The following is a 7,026-nucleotide window of genomic DNA, read 5'->3' as shown; positions in this document are numbered from 1 at the left end:
TCATCGAAAACGGCTTGGGAGTACGGAGGCCTCCATACTCCTAATAGCATACAAGACCTACTCTCTCNAAACACAAACAAAATTTTAACTGAAAAAGGGAGTAACCTAGAGTATTTCCTTCATTTTGTTCAATAAAATGTTACCCAACAACAAAAAATTTGCAACAGGCCAAAAATCAAAAGAAAACTCAAGGAAATAAAAGAAAAGGATTTTTCCAAGCCTAACAATTTTTTCACATTTGTGAATTAAAAGGAAATAGCAACCGTACATGCCATGAACAATAGCAACCTTAAATTATTATGACGTCGAAATTGAGACAAAAATAAAGAAAATTAATTCAAAAGAATGAATTCGGCTACTATACTCTTATGAGTATAGATTTTTTTATACTCATAAGTTTTCGGCCGTTAAATCTAATTTTTTTATTATTTTCATTCGTTAGATCATACTATTCAATCAACTAACCACTCAACCCTAAGAGACCAATACCATCCTTACCGAAGACCACTATCATCCTAACCTCACATCTTTTCATCCAACGGCCAAAAGCTTATAATAATATACTGTTGAAATGACAATAATAAATGTAATAATTATAAGAACAAGTCAGTAATGCTATTTAGAATGATAACTTCAATTAGCTACAACAAAGGTACAAAATAAAATTAAGAATTAGACCATAGGCTAAATCTGGACTTGATTCAAAAAATTTTCAAGTTGCCAAATAAAATATATAGACAGTGAAACCTATGTCGAATTAAAAGTTCAGTAAAAGTTTGCCACACAGCAAAGAATCATTAAACAAAGATAGAAAAACCACTCAAAAGAAAATGTATCAAGATGCAAAAGAACAAAATTAAAGTAGCATAACCCACTTTTTTTTTTGTGCAGTAAGAAGATTCATGCTTATATATGCTCCTTCGTTATCCAAGCACAAGTAAATTAAGGAAGAGTCCCTATTTAGATGCTAGGGTATCAAGTTGGGGCAAGAGTACTAGACGCCGTGAGACTTTGGCTGACCACTAAATAAGCTGCTGGCAGAAAGACAAATGGTGTGTAAACCAATACTTAATAGAGAAGGATCAGGATACATATTCGTTAATAGTCTAGAGTATGATACATATTTTTTCATCTACGTATATAGAATCAATAGCAATAAGCCCAATAAGCCCAATAAGCCCTATTTGAGGGGACATTAACTGAGATTCAGAAGCTAAAATCTCCCCTCTCCCATCAATAGGTGTAGCCAAAGCATTTATAACACGACCCAGATACAAACTAACTGAATACTTGGGTAATAAATTCCTCGAATTGACTTGCCATTTCCACAAAACCCTATACCCCCCTAAACCCTAAGCTCTAAACACATAAGCATATAAGCCCATAAGCCCATAAGCCCATAAGATTTTGTGGATTTGGCTTTAGACTTGGGCTACACTAGAGCCAATATAGTACTTTTGTGCAGCCCATCTCATTCAACTCAGATTTGGGTTGAATTTCATTTTGGGCTGGGATTCTGCCAGTTGAAGTACATATGATCCAATTCTGATTGGACTTGGACTTTGATCTGGATTGGGCCCATATAAAGGTTTGAATTTTGGTTCCCTAATGTACATCAAAAGAAAGGAAGAAAAATATAAAAGAACGAACAAAGAAATAGATGTAAAAAAGAAGAGCAGAAAGAGAAGATTGGCTTAATGAAGATTGGTAAAAAGAGGGGATTAAACATAGAAAATGCAATGGAGGAGATGAACCTACACTGAGGGAGATACCAAGTACTTGCTTTAACCATTTACATATTAATTAGCAATTCAGAGCTTCGAGGTACAAAAATCAGTGCAAATCAATTCAAACCATATAAGAAATAAGTATCCAGAAATGGAAATAAGAAAAGCTGATTACGTTTACCAATCAACTAGAAAAGGTCTACCTCAATTTTCATTACAACGGAAAAGGGAAACCAGAGAGAGAGAGAGAGAATGACATAAAAAAGAAAAAGATCAGATATAAGTATGCAAAAATGCATCTTTAACAGGAAAGATACCATCAACATGATGTGAAAGTGCACTGCTATATGTAGCAACAAGAGATTAAGATGAAACATATGCCCACATGCATGGTATAATCACTTTCACTTATCAAAATATATAATAAAAGGTCAAAGGCGAAGTTACTTTTACCTGCTTTTGGTCAGCTATAGAGCAAATTTCTTCTAACGCCTGGAATGAGTCAACCTACATATTTCATCTTTCTCCATATAACCTAGGTGACACTCAGTTGCAATAAGCACTCGGATAGTTGTTAAGAACCAATATGCAGCTTATGTTTTATATACACAGACTGCAGTAGGAAAAGAAAAGAGTTTGGAAAGTTACAAAACAAGAGATCAGAGGAAGAACTACATCATGCACAAAAGGGATAATACACAAGGGCATGTACCAGTGTGCCCAGCAAAACTATAACAAAACCAAAATTTATATACGAGTACAATGTAGTAATTTTTGTTCCTTAACAATATTATGCTTAAATTCCCTCAATCAACCAACTACAAGTTTAAAATAAACACAAGATCAATGAACTCTAAGTAGTCTTTCTCTAGCCTCCCGTCATGTTCGGGAAAAATACAAGGACAAAAAGAAAGGAGCGCCTCAAACATTCAAAGAACTCAACAGCTTAAATTGAGAATAGAAATAGTATTGGAAAAGTAATGCCACGGGCACATAGAACACACACTATGAACAAAAAGAATTTTCTTTTTCTTTTTCTTTTTTTTTTTGGAGAAAAAAGGTTTTGATTATTTACTCAAGAAGAAAATGGATGGAGACTTCCTAACAATAGGTCATTTTGAAATGATCCCCTTAACTTTTTTCTCCCCTAATGACGCCCCCTAACTTTTGATTTGGGAATGCATGATTTTAGTCACTACATTGAGGATTTCGAAGTCACTAGTGAGTCCATTACATTTTTTTTTTAAATGAAACTTAAACAATTAACACTTAATTGCTAAATAGAATAATTTAACAAAATTTTTAACTTGCATAAATAGAATAATTCAAGGGAAAAAGAAAGAAGCTAAAGGAGTGTTGATCAAGAAAGATGAAGTTGAGGGGCCCGTTTCAAAACAGCCTATATAGCACATTTTTAACTTTACTCAAACAACTGTATCCAGGCAGTAAGTAATAAAACAGAAAGTCAACAGTTAAACCCTCTCGTAATAAGATTCAATGGCTTGAGTACCTAGCTTATTCTCTATCCTATATACTATTACTATCTGTAGCAAGAATGACCCAACATCTTTTGCTGGATCTCCTAATCCTAATTCGCTTGTATGGGAAAGTTGAAAATGTTAAAGTTACAGGTTAATAACAAAGGAGAAGATCGCGAGGATTTTCCAATTGAGGGTAAAAAGGTATGAGAATATAACAATCTGAAAAGTAATGGTGAAAAGATTGCGTGTGTCATGCATAATGGTTGTCGAAGAGGACATCGTCTAAACTTAGCCCCTGCTAGTGGCAACACTATAGTGGATCGTTATATCAAGAAAGAATGAAGGCATAGAAAAGCCCTAGCTTGATCATACGTACTAACCAAGAGTGTACGCTCGGATACTACTGCGGAATGCTACTAGTGCAGACAGATTGTAGCTATAAGATTTAGAAAAATAATAGCACAAAAAGAAATATTGAAAGTCTTAGACACTTAAAATGATAAGACATCTGAAATTAAAGTAACAACAAGTCTTAGACACTTATAATCATAAGACATCTGATAATAAAGAGAATTAAAATAACAACGAAGGGAAAACCAAGGAGAAAATAAGAAAAAAGAAAACCTCACAAAAAGAAAATTTGACTAGGACCGAAGAGTGTAGAAAGCACATATGAAAGAGAAAAAAGTAGTAAAAATGCCTTATTAAAAATCACAAGAGCAGTCAAGCATTGAAAATATAAGAACTATATAATAAATAGAAGACCATACTCAGATATATTAGACTAAGAGATATAAATACATTAAAACATAAAATCAAAAATAAGAAGTGAAAGAAATGCAAAAAGAAAAGGGACAGAAAAATAGTGACGAGAATAGAATTTTTTTAAAAAAATAAAATGTACATAAACAACTACGAGACGAAAAAAAAGAGAAAATTCCCAAGTGGCTGAAAAGAAAGGTAAATTTTGATTCAAGTTTCCAAGTTTGATGCTTACTTTTCTTGTCCTCTGCAATGCTTTTGTTAGAAAGTATCTACAAATACAGTGTCTGTACTATAGGAAGAGGAAAGATAAAGAAGAGGAAAATTATCCTTGTCATTATAACTAAATTTGACTAGTTGTGCTTCTGCTGTAATTTTCTAAGAAGAGTCAGCAGCTGTCCTATCGACTCATTTGGTGATCGATTAGTCTACATTTTTTTTCAAAAATGTGTGCTGAGCAGATATGTCATGAAGAGACATCAGACATGTGAAGTAGGTGGAAAAGAAATCAGATTACACCACCTGAAGTAATTAGGCTCGGATTTCAGGGTCACCTATCTAACTTTTGACGAGACAATCTCATCACCAATCTTAGATCCATGCTAGTGTTGGACCTTACATTCATCTGATCTAGTTGAGCAATTGATGTGAATCTGAAATCGTGGTCTCTGAGAGAAAGCAGTGGTATCTGAATGAACGGTTCATAATCTCTAAAAGAAATACTAAAAAAGATGCACACGAAAACCCGAAAAACATGGATTCATCATTAAATCACAAGAAATGATATCAAATCATGAAATGGCCAAACAAATAGTGAAACTAAGAGCTGAATTAAGGAATTTCACAATCAATGAACACGAAAATATAGATTAACTCTTCCCACCAGAAACCCCAATGAGAACCTTCCTTGGCCTCCAATCGAGAGAGTTTCCGCATACATGATAAAGCAATCTAAGTAGAACAAACCGTAGCACAGAAAATAAAACTAAAAGCTGAATTAAAGAGATTTCAACATCGACAAACACGGGTAGATTGATTACCTCTTCCGTTTAGAAATCTTAGCTCCAGTAAGAAACTTTCTCAGCCTCCAATCGAGTTAGTTTCCACGAGCAGGATCGAGCAATCTAAGTAAAGTACGCCCAATGGTTTCTCGATTGGAGGAATCGAGCAAGATCGGAGGGAACGGAGGGGTTCGCTCTAGGGTTGGTGGATTGGAGGAATTGGGCGATCCAAGGGGAAGGGAGAGGGTTGCTCTAGGGTTTTTCGATTGAAGGAATGGAGCGAGCGAAGGGGAGGGTTTCTCGATTGGAAAAATCGAGCGATCCGAGGGCGAAAGGAGACGGCGCATTGAGGAAACAATAACATTTTGAACGAGAGATTTGGGGTTGCCTTGGGTTCCCGCCTAAAGGAACAAATGGAAGGCGTAAGACCCAAGCCCATCCGAATGATCTTAGATAGGCGCAATGTGATGACAAATTTGCGAGGCCCAGACCTATAAGCGACAACGAAACCCAGGCCTTTACTAGGCCTGCCCAACTATTCTTGCGTGATATGGACTTTGAGACTTTCAAAACAGCAAATCGTTGGCCCACACATTGCTTGCGAGAATTTTCTTTATTTCAATGGTATATATGAATATATGGTATATACTTTTATAGTTAGCTAAAACTAAATTATTTTTTTAATTATAAATTGCTGATTTATTAGTTGTTATCAACCATTGACTATTCCATATTTTATATATATAGAATAATTTTATAGTATGCGCTCATTTCGTATTAAGACCTATCTAATAACGCTAATGAATAAAATGAAGTCGGAAAAAAAATTATGTCTCTATATATTTTATGGGATCGTAAAAAATATATTGTAATCAACTCATTCCAATATGCAAGGAGCAATATTACATACTATAAATAAACAGGATATTTTTTCGCCATATTTTCCTACCATGCGTAATGCAATTTTCTTCAGCAATAAGACTATATGAATAATGGTGTGCATATTAGCTTAAAACAATAATCAAGTAATATAAAACAGATAAGTGAGAGAGATATTAAACGGCTTACACACAGATTGACGAATGGATTTGATAAATCTAATCTCAAAATAGACCCCCTCCCTCTCCGATTCAAGCTGGTAAATATTATGACAATATTTCACCACTAAGCCCAACCGTTGAGGTTTCAAGCCGCCCCAATAGTAAATATTCGATTCAGCTCAGCAACAAAAATGTCGGGCCGAATTATGGTGGCCTGACCCACTAAGAAAACAATGGGCAGAGAAATGGCGATAGAGAAAATGTGTTCAATTCAAAAGAGATCTATGCTAATCAGGTGGAACAGAGTCCAGCAAACTATGTGTTTCACTAAGGAGCAGTTTAATCATGCATGTGAAGATTAATATGGATTTTATTTATAGTTTATAGAGTCATTCGTAATACTTTTTAAAGCTTGTTCAATTTCTCGTGTCGTTGTCTGCTAGGCCTCATGAGTAATAAAACTTTTAATTTCAATACTATTTCAGAGAGTTTTAGTTTTGTGACTAACTAGAAATATTACGATCGAATGATTTTAGTCCTTGCCTATCTCTGCTTCCTTCGCCGAGGGGTTGGTATATATATTAGCCCTAGCCCCATGGGCCATGGCCCATGGTAAAGGTACTTTGACGGTGCTTCCTGATGAATGAATAGCCGAGGAGTTAGGTGAATTATGGGCCTTGTCGGATCTTGTATAAGGCCTAACAATATCTGAAAAAATCTTTGGGCTTGATCAAACTAAATATATGATCTATGAGGCCCAACAACATCTTAATACATATATATACTAATTAATTATTTCCTAAATAAAATTTTGTATTATTGCACCCTTACCCGGCCCGGTTCATCAGTTGCCTTTTATTAGTCTAAAAACGGTACGCAACCTGTAATCTATACCTATACATAAATTTTCATGTCTAAATCCTATATGGATGTACCTCCTTAATTTGAGGGAGGTGGGGGGCCTAAGTCATTTTTTCTCTTCTCTAAAAAATTATATTTATTTTATTTTTTCAAA

This window comes from Ananas comosus, linkage group 1, assembly GCF_001540865.1.
Source record: "Ananas comosus cultivar F153 linkage group 1, ASM154086v1, whole genome shotgun sequence".
NCBI lineage: Eukaryota > Viridiplantae > Streptophyta > Magnoliopsida > Poales > Bromeliaceae > Ananas > Ananas comosus.
Note: the sequence above shows the minus strand (reverse complement) of the source record.